This window comes from Calonectris borealis, chromosome 6 (assembly GCF_964195595.1).
Source record: "Calonectris borealis chromosome 6, bCalBor7.hap1.2, whole genome shotgun sequence".
Taxonomy (NCBI): domain Eukaryota; kingdom Metazoa; phylum Chordata; class Aves; order Procellariiformes; family Procellariidae; genus Calonectris; species Calonectris borealis.
Window position 1 is genome coordinate 30572190 of NC_134317.1, and position 15444 is coordinate 30587633.

Genomic DNA, 15444 nt, shown 5'->3' on the forward strand with positions numbered 1-15444 from the left:
ACGTACACCAACGGTGCTGCAGCGGCCACCGACCTCCTGCCAGGGCATGGCAGCTCTCAAGGGTGGATGAAAACATGGAAGGAGCCCTCACACCATAGGGTGGAAGTGAATGGGGATGCCGTCCCATTTAAGTTCAGCTCCAAGAATCAGCTAGTTGTCGTTGGGGCTTTCTGTTATTGCTTCAGTAGGATGCTCTGTACCATCCCCTGGAAATCAGAGCGATCGCATGGCTACGATAATTCTTTGCATTTACAGCAAAACATTCATCAGAGGATCTCAAAGCAACTTGTCAGCAAAAATGGGCACAGCCTCACACTGTGCCCGTGAGATAAGTGAAGGATGGAATACATTAACTGCTTAAAAGCACACAGCAGCTCTGTGGGATGAAGGAAAAATAAGAAAAATATATATCCGTTTGAAACCATACAGGGTTTTATAGAGAGGCAGCCTGGAAGGCTGCCAGGACGCTGAAATTGCCACCCCTACACAACCACGAATACCATGGAAACCAGCAGGGCACCGGCAGGCAGGAAAGGAGATCAGCTGAAAAATGGCTTTCCACGAAACGTAGCCAGGCTGAGACGCTCCTGCTCTCCTGACTGAGGGAGGAGTACGCGCCCATCCACCAGCGCCGCTGCTGGTGGGAGCAGGGCTCCAGGAGGGAGTAATTCCCAGTAATCTCCCAGCCTGGGGTAATTTGCTGTCCCGGTGACGGCTGGTGGGTGACAACAGAAAATGGGATGGCCGAAGACTGCTACGTCATGTCAGCGGTGGTACGGAGGTGATGGAAACCCTGAGTGCCAGGTAAAGCTTCGACACGTGCTGGGAGGTGTAGGAGGATGAAAGGAAGTTGACACCTGAACGAGGAGGGGAAGGAACATGCACGCGCAAGCTCCTGCATGCCCTGTCTGGTAAAGAGGCACGGTAAAAACACTCAACAGTAATAGCAGTTTTCCCCCCGAATACCAAGAAAGCTCAAACAAGGATTCCTGTAAGCCGAGCAAAAGTAAGGAAAGGAAAGAGGCCTGGAAAATGAAACCAAAATAACAAACGAAACGGAATATAACAGGAATAACAAAAGTAAACAGACCCAGACAAGCGGTGCGGGAGGAACAAACATACTGTTAATCTGTCAAGTCCACCGTGCACACATTAAACTAGAGAGCAAGCTCGGAGAAATACCCAGCCTCCCAACTGAGCAAGGACACCTGCTTGTTACCAAAGAGCACACAGCCCTTAAAAAGTCATGCTCCTGCTAAGCCCAGTCAGGAGGAATCCCAGCATAAACCAGCTGTACTCGTTCAAAATGCTGCTGAGAGGAACAGCAGCATTTCGAGAGTAAGCTGGCTATGGGGCGACACACGTCCCAGCACCAGGCTTGGGAAAAAATAGCCCGGTCCGTGGAGGTGAGAGGCAGGTAGACAGACAGACACGAAGCTCCCCCTCCGGCTCGCAGCAGCCGAAGGGTACAGAGGTGATCTGCTACAGATCCTAGCTGGAACAGAGGTCGGGGGGCAGAGGGGAGTATTTTCTGGAAAAGCAAAGAGGGCTGAAAAACCAGAGAAGCAGCAGAGCGCCGTTTCTGCCACGCTAAAATGCGCGAAGCTAACGGGCCTTCCAGTAACCACGGGGGAGGGCTGGCAGGGGACGGGAGCGCTGCCACGGCCAGCCCCGATACGGCTCTATCTAGGAACAGGCGAGGGCCGCACAGCTGGCGCAGGACCGCGCTCACGGCCCAGCCCGAGAAACGGGTCCGGAGGAGTGCGAGAACAACAGGATAACATCAGGCATTTCTCACGCAGCCGAAGGACTGCCGCTGGTCATCAGGAGACAAGTGCAGATGGGAGACTTTAAAGCGGTGCCAGAAAAAACAAGCTACAGCCAGGGTCGAGGAACATGGGATCCGACTCCTAGTTGTCAGCAGTTGTGGTGTATACATTGCTGAAAACAGATGCAGTGCCAGGAAAATCCAACTCCCAGCATGAAAAAAATAACTTAAGAATGATAATGAGAGAAGCCAAAGTAACTGCGACTCTGAATTAGCGATTACGTAAAAGCTTTTATCTTAAAGTTATGTTAGGCCAAATTCTGAAATCATTTTTTCAGCCAGAATGCTCCCTCGAGACCCTGTGATTTGGCCACAAGTTGCTACATCTTAAAAAAAGAAGAAAAAAAAAATTTTCTTTTTAAGCTAGCTGATTACTACACAGCAGGCAACAGCCTCCACTTTGCATCAGACACTTCTCCAGGAGGTACCTGAAGTTCTCCGCCTTATGCCACCGTCTGTCCGTGCCGCGTAACCGTGAGGCACAGGACAATTTTCAGGATTTGCTCTCTCCTATGGCTGCTATTCAGGGAAGTGGGAATATCGGGCTGTTAGGCATGAAGGGAAGCACACATTGGTCAAAGCTCCCTGAACCGAGTAAGATACGATCAGTATCGCAGTTCCTTCCACTGAGACACATCAAAGCTACTCCCGAAAAACTGAACGCACAGTAGTTGGGTATTGCCATAAAGAAACATAGTAATCATCACTGCTGACCCCTTTCCTTTATTTTTTTGCAGAGCTGCAATGTTCTTTGGTATGTCTGGGCTGAACAGAAGCAAAAATGTCTTTTCAAAATAACTGATCCGGATTAAAAACAACCAGCGTCCTAGTGGCAGGCACACAAGAACAGCATAAGGATCCTCTCTCCCACAGCAGGAGCTTCATCCCATTCCCCGGGCGTTACTAAGCCCAGCAGCAGCTCTAGGCTTCGCTCCTGGAGGCCTCCGTGCAGTTTCAAATGGAGCATCTGCAAATCCCAGGCCCCAGCGAGATGTGGCCGCTGCCGGCAAAGCAACTGCCCCGCAGCTGCACTGAGACGCTGCTCACTTCCCAGCACCTTTCCCCATCCTGGTCCGAGACCTATTAAGCACATAAACCTTCCCTGCTTGTGCTTTGGGCTTGGCTTGCCATAAGTAATACGCTGCCAACCTCCAATTTCTAAAGAGGCATCGAAAATAACATGAGAAAATGATGAATATTTTGAGCAGGACACATACCCTTCCCATGAAAGATGACCTGCTGTAATAGCCCTTCCAAAAGCAAAGGAACGTGCTCAAATACCTGTCGTAAAATCTGAGGCTGGAATGCTCCCCAGCCAAAAATGCTGGAAATAGCTCTTTCAAGTCACGCAAACACTTCGGAGTTTCTGAAAGGAGAAATAGCTGGAAATAGTTTCAGATAAAAGAACCTTTCATGCCAGCTGGCAAAAGGCAAACAGATGGATCAGATAGATGGATAGACGGGGCTTAAAGCCACTTTTGTCTCAACAGTGGGCTGGGCTTGTGTATGCGGCGTCTGAAGGCAGCATATCGCATCATCTGACCCTTAAATGTTAGCTTTATGAAATCATATCAGATGAAACGGCAGCGTTCAAAAGCACCTCTCAGCCTGGCAGGACTCTCGCCCTCCTCCCCCTCTGCCCAGCAGCACCTTCAGCAGGCCCTGGGCTGGCTCGGTGCTCGCGCGGACCTTCGCCCCTCAGGTTTTCCCCCCCTCGGTTCAGCAGTCCGGCCTCTGTCAAAGCTCAAGAGGGTTTGTTACGGCACAGGGAGTTTCGCAAATATTTAGGCAAAAGACTTTTTTTCCCCCTAGTGCAACAGCAGCAGGGTGACCGCAGACGGCGAGAAATGAAGGATGCTGTGAAGGCTGAAGGGAAATCCCCCCAAAACCATGTTTGAAATGCTTTAACAGAAACTTACTGAAAGCAGGACGCGATGCAAACAAAACAAACCAGGGTAAGCGCGCTGTGTGTTTGGTAGCCTGCGCAGCGTGAGAAAGGTGATGTCTTGGTTCAGCTCTGATTTTGGTGACTGAATCAAAAGAGGCCAAAGCGAGCCGCCTCAGGACAAGAATTACGCCTTGATTGACAGGGATGGGTCTGAGCCATGGGTTTGCGTGAACCCTCGCAGTATGCCTACAGCCAGACACCCGCTCCTCACCACTTAATTGCTTTTCATGTAAGATGACTATGGGGGGGGTTGGGATGTCCCCAGTGCTGGCAGCTCATTGCATGGGATGTTTGTCACAAATCGCAAGGGCCACACGGTCCCCGCAGGCTCCCTCCGGCGGCTCGTCCCCCAGGACTTCAGTGGGTCGCTGCCAGTGTGACATCCCGGCTCCGCTGGGTCACCAGCCAGAGCAAACTCGGGGTCTCTGCACCACCTCAACTCCTGCAAAGAGATTACGGAAGTCTGGAAAGATTAAAATAAGTACATTGAACAGGACTAGGAGTAGTTTAACTTTCTTTTAGAAATGTGGGTTTTTTTGCTGTATTAGGACTACGCGTCCCTGGAGATTTCGTGTCAAAATGGAATTGCGTAATGAATACTAAATGTTTATCAAGAAATTCACAGTTGAAAGTGGTCTGCAATGACAGATCAAAAAAGGAAATCACCTCTGCACCACTTCTATTCTTGCATCTTTATGAATTCATCCTGAAGGACTTTAATACTCGCCTTTACAGATGTTTCTGCTTTTCACATCAGACATTAAACTCCTGTCTTGTTCAGGAAGACTCCGAGTTACCAAAGACACAGCAGGATTACGCCATCAAAGTTACAACATCCGAGCCCTGACGTGACTAATCCCCACGTAAATGGGAAAGACCAAGACGTGCAGTCTGCGCGGTGGGTAGGTGCAGAGCCAGACGGCCTCCTTCAGCCCGTGGGCGTGTGGGAAGCACGTCCCCTCCACGCAGGGACGGCCTGGGGTGGGCAGGGATCCCTGGCACCTTCTTCCTCGGGTCCCTTCATAGGGACAGTGATGCAGGTCCTGCGGGCGCACCGGGGTTCGCCTCACCGGGGTCCCCCTCTCACATCAGGGCAGCGTGGCTCACAGCAAGGGAATTACTCCCAGCAGGAAAACGAGGTTCTTTGTTTATTTGCTTTCGTAAGCATGTTCATGGGGAAAAATCCTCCTTCACATAAGGCATATCCTCACTTTCTACCTGTGGCCTTTGGAAGAGAAGCAAAGCTGCCTTCTCTGTGTAAACCACGCAGCCAAAAATACCTTAGAGAGCACCCGGACATCTTTGTCCATCTTAGAGATGCAGTTGCCAGAAGAAGACATCGCCGAGCGCACTTCTGTCTCCTGTAGGCATCATCTTGTGATGATTCACACAGCGCGGCTGAAGGGCATTTCTAAAGCCTGCCTGCATGATGCAACGATGGAGCTGTGTCAAATCCGACACCCGCGTGCTCGTTTTCAGAGCAAGGACACTCATTTTTGCTTTGCGGAACCAGTCTAGCCACAAACATACATGAAGTTGGCCCAAACCCTTCCCCAGCACAGAGCGCGGGTGGCTGATGGGGGCTCCCACGGGGGTCAGCGTGGGCTCCCCCCAGCTCTGCAGCTGCAGAAACCCCCGGGACTGCTGGTGGGTGGCTGGCGAGGGGAAAGGCCACGCTCCGGTCCACGCTCGGTCCCTCTCTTCCTCCTCCCTTCTTCCAAGCCATCCCCTCAGCAGCCCGGGACCTCGGCCTTAAATGCCGTTCCCGGTGGGGAAACCGCACTGGTTTTGGCGGCTCAGAGTGGCTCTGCATTTAAAAGCCGACTGGCAGGATCTCATCCCCCTCTGTAAAGAGGCAGAGGCACCACTCTTCACCCGACTTCATTAATTTAGGGGAAGGCGGTGGCGGGGAATTGCTGTTTCAGGGGACTTGCCCCGGCAGGGCAGCCTTTCCTACGCTTTCTGCCATTGAGCTAACAGCACGGAGACCAGAAATGAGACACGTGGAAAAAAAAAGGAGCAAAACCTGCACCTTTTGCAGGCATGAAACACAACTACGGGCAGGCAAAACAGCTCGCTGCAGCGATTTCTAAAGGTGAGGAATCAGCAGCTCAGCAAAGAAACCCAGAAGTTTAAGTTGCATATTGAGCAAATTTGATTGAGAAATCAGAGAAACATAATAAGCACAGATTTTGTTATTCTACATTCAGGCATTTTTTTTTTAAGGTTAAAAATGCACTCAGAGCTCTTTTTTGTAGTTTTGACCTCAGCAAATGGGAGTTGTTCGACTGTCACTAGCAGAGTTGCAAGCTCCAATGATTTATTGCAGATACCAGCTGATATTTTTGACAGCCCGTAGACTCACGTGATTAATCAATGTTTCAGCTTTTATCAGCATAAGTTTCTAAGCTTTATGCTAAAATAAAGGAAATTAAACCCTAAAAATGTATATACCAGGAGCCAGCCAAATCCCAGAAGCTACGGTGTGGGACATAACACTCGCTTTTTCCTTGCTGCCTGGAGCTACTTTTAGATTGCGCCCTAGATTGTACTTCCAGATTGCACAGGTACATTTGGACTGTGCTGTTACACTGTCACAGGCTTCGGTGCCCGCGGTGCCTGCGCTTGTGACTCACCGCAACACCACGAGGCGTTGGAGGATCCACCTCCACCGGCGTCCTGCGCCCATCGGCTTCGGCTTCCAGCGAAGCCTTGTGCAAACCCCTGCGGCGGGCGCAGCTCTCCCCGGCGAGGGGACGCGCCTGCTCTTGGAAATGCCTGTTGCTGGAAATCAGCAGGAGGCTCTAGGAAATGCCAGTTTGAAGGGGCTGGAGGCAGCAGCAAAGTAAAAATAAATCCAAACTTAGGGCATCAGAAGATATTTAGTAAAAAGGAATATTTGCAGCCCTGCTCTGTGTAAGTACGGCGTTTGACAGAAGTGGTCTCCTATAGCAGTTCTTCGGCCCTTTCCTTGGTGAAATGATGCCCATCCGTTGGACTTCGGGAACAAAAGGTAAACAACCTGAAAAACCAGACGGCTGGTTACTGAAGAAGGCTCTAACCTCCACTACAAAACAAGTCGTCTTGAGCATTTGCCTATCAACACAGCCTCCGTGAGGCCCTCTCTGAGTGCCTTTAAAAGCAAATAGAAAGATCGCCACCGATCGTGATGAGAGTTGGATCCCTCTGAAATGCTGCGCCCAGTAACTCTGAATTTCCTGCAGACTTTTCAAGAGACTTGAAACTTTTAGAGGCCTTTGGAGAACAAAGGCTTTCACTCGCAGCTCCACTGAATTCACCATCCTGCCCCAGCAATGTAAACGAAGCAAATATCGTGAGACTTGCAGACTGCCCCGTCGGGATAGTACATCACTTTCCACCTTTTGCATAAGATGAAATATTTCCTGGTTTGCAGGGTGTGGCCAGGCAAAAGGAATGGTTTGTTTTCTTTAATTAATTTTGGTGCTATTTGTATCTCCATTTTCTTTAATAGTTTCAGGTGCATTAGTTATCAGGAATATCTGCTTCAAAGAAAGTTCTCGATCTGGCTTCCCCTGCGGGGTTTTAAAACCTCTTCTCCTGAAATAGGTGCGAGGCCCTTTCCCACACATGCTCCGGATCAGAACTATTTTGATCGCCAAAATACTAAAACCACAAACTCAGGGGGAAAAAAAAAAAAAGATAAAAGGCCTTTCAAATCAAGTGAATAAGCCAAGGGGGAAAATATAGACTCAGTCATCTCTCCCACCCGTTTAATGAATAGCATTCCTCTCCAGAAACGGCAAGCACAGCGCCAACGTCTCCGTGTGCCTTTTTACAGCCGAGCTCCTACCGCTGCCCCCCTCCTGCCCTCCCTGCGGGGACGTGGCTCTGCCCGTGCCCTGCCAGAGGGCACGGCCGCGGCGGCGGGCAGGGCGGCGTGCGGAGCGGCCGTGCTCCCCAACCGGGGCCTTGCTCAGCCAAGCGTTTGAGCAGACGAGATATTGTAGTGAAAGGAGCGGGACTGGTTGTGCTTCAAGATAAGATTGTCTGCCAGGGCTTTGTTGGAGGCAGCCTTGCAGATGCAGGAAGGAAAACAAGCTGTAAAGATGGTAAAAGGAGAAGGAAAAAAATGCCCCAAGGGAAGCAGCGCTGGCGCAGGAGACCAAGAGCGCCTGTCAGTGAAGGGCACGGTAACACAGAAACGGAGACAAACGTGAACAGCACAAGCCAAACAGCATCATGTCCTGCCTTAGGAAGCCCCCTCGCCCTGCTCGCTTGCGCTGTTCTGACCTCCCCGGGCAGCGGGCGCTGGGACGGGGCGCCAGGGACCTTGGCAGGAGGTGGGACAGCCCACCCGCGCCCGAGCTGCTCTAGCCCACCTTGCCTGCAAACTGTCCCGGGCAAGCAGCCGGGAAACAAATCGTGGGGGCTGGCGCTTCCCAGGCAGGTACGAGCTGCTGACCTGGCGGGTGTTTCACGGTGGCAGCAGGAGGAAAAGCATCTGGTGGCACAAGTTGGAGGAGGAGGGTTAAATGCTGCTCCTGCAAGAGAGGCAGCAGGTGAAGGACAGCACAGCCAGCCCAGCAGCCACGCGGGCCCTGCTGCTCACAAACCGGGCACAACACGGCCGCGTCCGCGCTGATGTCCCATTAGCTTCCTTTGGTTGCTTGGTTGTTTTTCCAGATTTAGCCTCCTATTGCATCTGGTCAGGCCCTGCATTCAACCTGTCCCATGGATGTAGAGAGAGAACAAGGACCTTCACAGAGGGTCCATGGAGGCCCACCGCTTCCTTCTCAATGGAGGTTTTGCTGCTTGGACGCCTTGCTTCAAGCAAGGCAAGGTTTCAGGGGGAAATCCTGGTTTCAGTTTAGCTTAAGGTAGTCCTGCGCAGCCCAGCCTTGTGCATACCTGAGGGTATTTTATGCAGTGTAGTTTCCTGGTTTGCATCTCTCCACCTGCTTCTGGTCCTTTCCCCATTGCCCCAAGCCACCACAAAGGGAGGATGGAGTCCCCAGCTGGACAGCGAGGATGGCGTGAGAGGGGGGGAGTCCTCACGGGAGGTGAGGAGGTGTCCCCAGGGGCAGCGGGATTTTCCACGTGGAGGTGGGAAATAGCAACGCACGATGTGTCGTTCTGTTTCCCCATGGTCTGGAGGCTAAAACCAGCACCTGCAGCCCCCGGGGAGCCCCGCTGAGAGCCCAGGGAGGAGCTGTGTGGTCAGGACCAGCACCCTCCTGTTTGTATTCAACCGGCTGGTGATAAACTCCAATGAGCCAGACAAGACCCGAGCTGAGATCATCCACAGAGCTTCCTGCTACGTTTTGTTTGCTTGATGCACCTCGCAAGTAAAAGCAGCCCCTCGTCCCCACGCAGGTGAGCCGTGGTCCCTGGCACGCACCCGACCCCGCGCGCGGGAGCGGCAGGGCTCGGCCGGAGGGTCCCCTCCTGCGCCAGAGCCACGCAGCCCCGGGGACACAAGGAAGGCAGGGTACTTGCAGCGAAAGCCATGGCTGCTGCCTTGTGCCCTGAGGCTTGAGGTCTTTTTTTCCAGGACAAGGAAGAGAGACTTGTGCTAAATACCTCAGTTTGTTTAATCCACCATACAGAAACAAAATCCTGAGAGGTTCAAAGCTTCAGTGTTTACTCTATCAGGCTTATTTCTGGGCTAAATAAACCATCAAAATCTAAGTCTCCACTGAAAACATCAAAACATGCTAGTTGAAGCTGATGAATAGTTAGCATTTGGCAAAGACAAAGCATGAATCCATAATTATTGTAAGATGAGTCACCTGGAGAAACCAGAGCAGTAGCCAACAACAAAAAAAAACCCTTTGAATAACTTAATGGGAACGAAGATGCCTAGAAACGCGCAGACCAGCGACAACATCAGCCCTGGCGAAGGCAGGAGAGGGGACAGGCAGCACCACCCCATTCTGTGGAGGATGTCGCAGACCCCCATGGTCACCTCTGACCGAGGACCCCACGCCCATCTCACCAGAAGCCCATCCCTGGATACCAGGGCGGTCCAACATCCATATTCCCTCCGTGACTCATAGGATTGGAACAAGCCAGACTTTAGCAGACAACAAAAAAGATAAAAATCATATTGCTTGGGGGAGTGCCAAGCTATTATTTCACCCAATTAGAGTCTTGAACTGCTGAAAGTTAAAAGGATTTCCTCTGGAAAGAGAACATTCCCCAGCCAGAAAGTCTCCAGAAAGGTACAGGAGCAATAACTCCTGGCATTTGGCGTTAGGAAACGAGCGTCTAGACAAAGGCTTCTTTTTTTGGTTTGCTGTTGATGACGTTTTTAAAAGATGCTACAGTACAGATCCTGGAACTTGGATTTCTATTTTTACACTCTTTCTACCTGCGACAGATTCACATGTCCAGGACATGCTGGGGATGGTTTACACACCTTTGGTTATTTTATTTAACTAAAGGTACTATACCCCCTGGGGTTAAAATGGACGGCTATCGCTGTTTGGGCGGCTATCGCTGTTTGGGCGGCTATCGCTGTTTGGGCGGCTATCGCTGTGTGCATGGATGCGCTGTCGTGCAGCAACAGGAAACGAGAGCGGGCTGCACCGATCCCCGCGGCTGAAACCGCCTCCTGGGGAGACCACGTGTGGTTCAGGCCCCACGTCAGTCCTGCTTCAGAAACCTCAGCTGGATTTGGGGAGCGCGAGGGGCTCCTGCACAGGGGTCGCACAGGAAAGCGCCCGACACCCCGCTGCGGAGCTCCAAAGCAGCCCCCTCGTGCTGCACGTGGCAGGGCTGGGCGCGGGCACAGCAGCCCTGTGGCTGTTCCTCACCCTGCTTGGCACCTCCTTTCCCACGCCTGTCAACCGAGCAGAAACGCGGAGAACGGTACTAAAGGGCAAGTACGGTTTTTACCTTGTCCTGCCGTTCCCAGGCGGGCACGGGCGGGCTGGCCGCAGGGAGGAAGCAGGCTCCCTTGCCACAGCGCTGCCCGTTATTGCTTCAGCATGTCGCAATACACTGATTGAGTAGTTGGCAATTATATTGCATTTATCTTTATCTCCAGTGTTAGGGTGTTATGTTCACAGCTGTATAAATAACAGCCCATCTCCCATCCGCGGTAGCTTCCATTTTGCCTGGCCTTGCTGATCCTGCAGCAGAGAGCAGCAATAAAGCCTGAGCTCAGGTCTCGGTGCTGTCCCCCACCCGCCCAGTGCCACGCTGGTTTTAAAAAGATCATTTTAAAATGTGTTTCTACACCGCTACAAAAGCGAACCTCTTTTTTGCCACCGTGCAAAAGGAAGTGTTTTGTGTTTTGGTACAGCTGGTTTTGATTCCTTCTTGGAAAAGAAAGAATTTAACGTGGCTGCCCTGAGAGTGGCTGCAGCTTTATCAGGAGAGATTTCATCGTGGACTTAGACAACCTCGCTTGCAGCCATTGTACTGTCAAACAGGTTTCCTTCCTCCTCTTTACAACACTTCTACATCACGTCCTATTTAGAGCTCTTACAGTGCTTCATAAATAATGCGATAATGAGAGCCCTCTACACTTCAGGGATTTGGGAGGCATTATCTCAGTTTTTAGGAGGTGGAATATGAAGATCAGAGATTAAAGGTGGCAAACCCAACGGGCTGTGATCCAAACGACGGGAGTTTTTCTACCTCATTTCCCTTGGATCTGGAGCCCTTCTTGGCTTCCCTGCCATCAGCCCAGCTCTCCCACTTCTCCGTCCCAGCACTTCAGCCCTACCCTCTCCTTTCTCTCCAGGGTGGCTTACAAATTTCGCACCAGCACATCACCATCGTCCCTCATTGTATTTTGCTTGAGGTCTGTAGAGACAAAATTGCTGTTTCCATTAAGCCAGTAACTGGGATGAGAAATTGAACATCAGAAAATCTTTCTATCGTCGATTAATACTACTGAAAACACGGAGTCATTGAACATAGGGATGCTCACTGCTATGAGGAATAACCTTTTTCTTAAGAAATAAGACAAAGTGCAAAGGATGTGAAAAGAAAATGAAAGCTCAGAGCTAGGGCTCACCCGTGGAGGACGGGCGGTCGCTGCAGAAGCTCCTGGATTTCTAACAGGGGCTAATTAAGCATAAGCGAGTGTAAGCGTGGACGGAGCATTTGGCAGCACTCCGTGCTAGCCCGAGGAGGCGGCCCCCGGCTCAGGGCAGCACCAGCTCCGCGGGGGCAAGGCTGGCTGGCGCCGGGGGCTGCACATCACACCCTGCCGCTGGAGAGGCACAGGGCCCCAGCCTGGCGATTAAAAAAAAGCAAGATTTCTATGCAAAATTTTAAGCTACTCCAAAAGACAACATGCTGCTGTGCTTCTCCCTGGGGAAGACAGAAAGCTACTGCTGAGCTGTCTATCGTTTATAATAAAATTATTATTTTTTCCAGAGAAAGTGAAGCCTCGCTGCAGGGGCACGCGGGCACCAGGATGCGGCACAGACAGCAGGAAGCCGACTCGCGGGATTTTCCATGTGCAGAAACGGCTCTAGAGGGATGGGCGAGCTGGAGGTTTTACCTGAAAACCAGCAGCGATTCTGTCCCTCCCCAGCAGGCTTCATGACCCCTGAGCAGGTACCTCCCATGTCTCCACCCCAGTCTCGGCAGGCGCCTCTCACTGCAGGGGCACACAAAATCCCGGGATGGCTCTGGGGAACTCCTCGACTCTGGAGCAGAAGGGCCAGTGCCCGGAGCAGTGCAGGGGGCCTGCCCATCCCATTCCCTGTGGTGGGGAAAACCAGGGTCCCTCCACTTGGCATCTGATGCCCAAGAGCTGCTGCATGTAGGCACGGACACAGGGAAGACATGCACAGGGTGTGTGTCTGTGGGTGGGAGGAACAATTTGTGGATGGCTGGAGTAAGTAGGATGCCCGTGGGCAACGGGAGACGCCTGGAAGGAAGCACGCATCCATGGCCAGCAGGCACTGGGGTGAGGGACTGCTACAGGGCAGGGCAGGGCTGCGGCCACGTCCCCGCAATGGTCCCATGCAAACAAATCCTCATGCACAGGGAACACTACCAGGCAAATTCCCAAGTAGCAAAGAAAAAAAACCCACAAACATCTGTTTTCCAAAAGACTACAGTCTTAGCCTGAAGAAAACACTCCTTTTCCTGACAACAACTTTCATAGTGCAAAGTAGCACTAAAAAAGCCAGACGATGTCTCTCTGGTGAGAAGGTGCCCCAGCAGGAGCAGACAGCGAGCAGCTCCTGCGCTTGCTGACGCCCTCCCTGCAGAGCAGGGAAGGGGGCACAGTACACAGCTCCCCCGTTCCAAAGAGGAAAAAAAATAGCAGAAAACTCCACCAAAAAAAAACCCCAACCCCCAAAAACAAAAAACCAAACCACTTTAACCTTGCCAGGCACTCTACCACTTGGATTCTGCGGCTGAAAGCCCAAAGCCAGCTTTCCTTTGGGGTCAGTGTGAACAACGGAGAGAGAGGCAGGTAGGAGACCCCCAGGACCTCAGCCCAGAAGCCAGTCAGGCCCACGTACTTCACAAAACTGGTCCCCTCAGAGGGAACACGAGGGGCAGAAGAGCCGCACTGTCACTAGATGAGCACTTGGCAGCTCCCTCCAAGCCCAGGAGGGACGGCCTTCGCCTCGCCGGCTCTGTAACCGCACAGCCAAGGGGACTGTTGGCTTAAGAATTAACCTGGGCTGTGAGGGAAGGCTGCCCCTCCAGCTCTCAATCAACATGGGACTAGATTTTCAAAAGCGGAGTGAGCACAGCCCACGTTATGTCCCAGGATGGCAGGACCTGGGGACAGAGGGTTTAAGCGCCCAAGGAACCTCTGCGAGATGCTTTCAAACTGTTGACCATCCCTTTGAAACATCTTCATTCACCCTGTTCTAGGCTCAGCCATTTTTCAGTTAGCTTTGTTTTAGAGTAACCCGTACTGATGAAATGCTGTAAGGATCATATTGAAACATTTTAGATTGTTCTGTTCCAGATCTCACTGTTTTGCTTGAAGTGCCATCGTCAGTCAGGCCAGCTGTTCTTTCTGCATTCACGCAACTCAAAGCATCTATCCTTAATCTAACGTTAGTTGGGGGGGGTTGTTTGTTTTTGCTTTATCAATAGACAAAATAAAAGATCCATTTTTGGATGGATCAGCTCCCTCAGAAAGATTAATGACCGATAATAGAGGCTCTACATAAATGCCCTTTCGCACAATTATTTCTTACAAGAGAGGCTGTACAAGCCTCAGGATTTAAGCTTCTACTGTAAGATCAAAAGGCTCGGGTCCCAATTAAGGGCCTGTCCTACTTCTTGGGTAAGAAGAGCCACCTCTCCGTGCAAAGAGGTTGTAGTATTTACCAGCTATACCTGTAGGTTTTATTATTATTTTAAGGTGCAAGATTTTACACAAATGCCCAAACCTTTGTTTGTGGAAAACCATGCATGAGCAAACCAGTCTTATCTGCTTGAACTGATAAGCAGTTGAAATGTGGTGACCCTGGCTTACGACGACTACAGTCGATCGCCACTGTTTATTTTCACTGATCATATTCAGCACTCAAGTTGAACACACTTATCAATGTTTCAGCAGCAGCCCTTTGGGTATGCAGCTTATTGTTTTGAAGACGAGGAGTTTAACAGTTCAAACCAGAACCCACAATACTTATTTTCTTACCTGCTCAAAAGAAGTGGTGGCAGATAAGTGCACGGTCTATTCAGGACTGAAGAGATTAAAACTTGCTTCCTTTTCTCCATCCAGTGTTTCTAGGTCACACACATTGAGCTCTTGGTGCTTTTTTTCTTCAAAGAAGTTTCATTCAGCAAAAACAAAAAACTGACAGCATTTCAGAAATTTTGAAAGAGAATCAAGTAGAAGCTCTAGTTAATTTGACACTGAAGTCAACACTCCCACCACCGGCGCAGGAGGAGAGGCAAAGACGTGCTGCTTCGTGACGAAGCTCCAACGGGCTGCCTTGGGAGATGGAAGCTGGCCTGTACTGGACATTGGCTTGCAATCATAAACCACTAAAATGTGCTATGTGAGAAGAGAGGTGAATCTCATTCCCTTGTTATCACACGAATAAGCAAAAGTGAGGAAAAAGTGGCCGTGCGAAAATAACTTCTCTCCATTTCGATCCCACTGATGAGACTTACTAAGCAACTGATGTTCATACAGATTTTCTGATTAGGGTAAATTATATAGGACAGTTTCTGAGCAGCATATACATAATTTATCTGATACTTTTGAGGAAGTGACTACATTAAATAGTTCACAGGAAGCTGAACTCTCATGTCTGTAAGGATTTCTGTTTGAAAATACATTTATAATAAAAAACTAAAGGCACTAATAGCCAAGTCTTCCATCTCATTATGAACAATTTTTAACACCTTTGTTGCCTGCTCAAACATTTCAGCTTAAATTCATCTAGCTTGTCTAGCAAAAAGGTCTCAGTATTGCCAGGCAATCCAGAGCTTAATAAAACATCAGTGACTGCAGACAGCACAACAGAAAGATTCATACGCAACACCTAGGACAAGAGACGGTTGCAGAACGGCAGCACAGTCCCAATATGCTGTTTCAGGATACTCCTTGACCAGCCTCTCAATTATAGCAGTTAAACTCACTGCAACCTTCCTGGGGAAAAAAAAAATGCAGTTCATCATCTTGATACTGGTAGAACTGCTTTAATAAACACGTTACCAATTTTGCTAAAGATTTGGTATA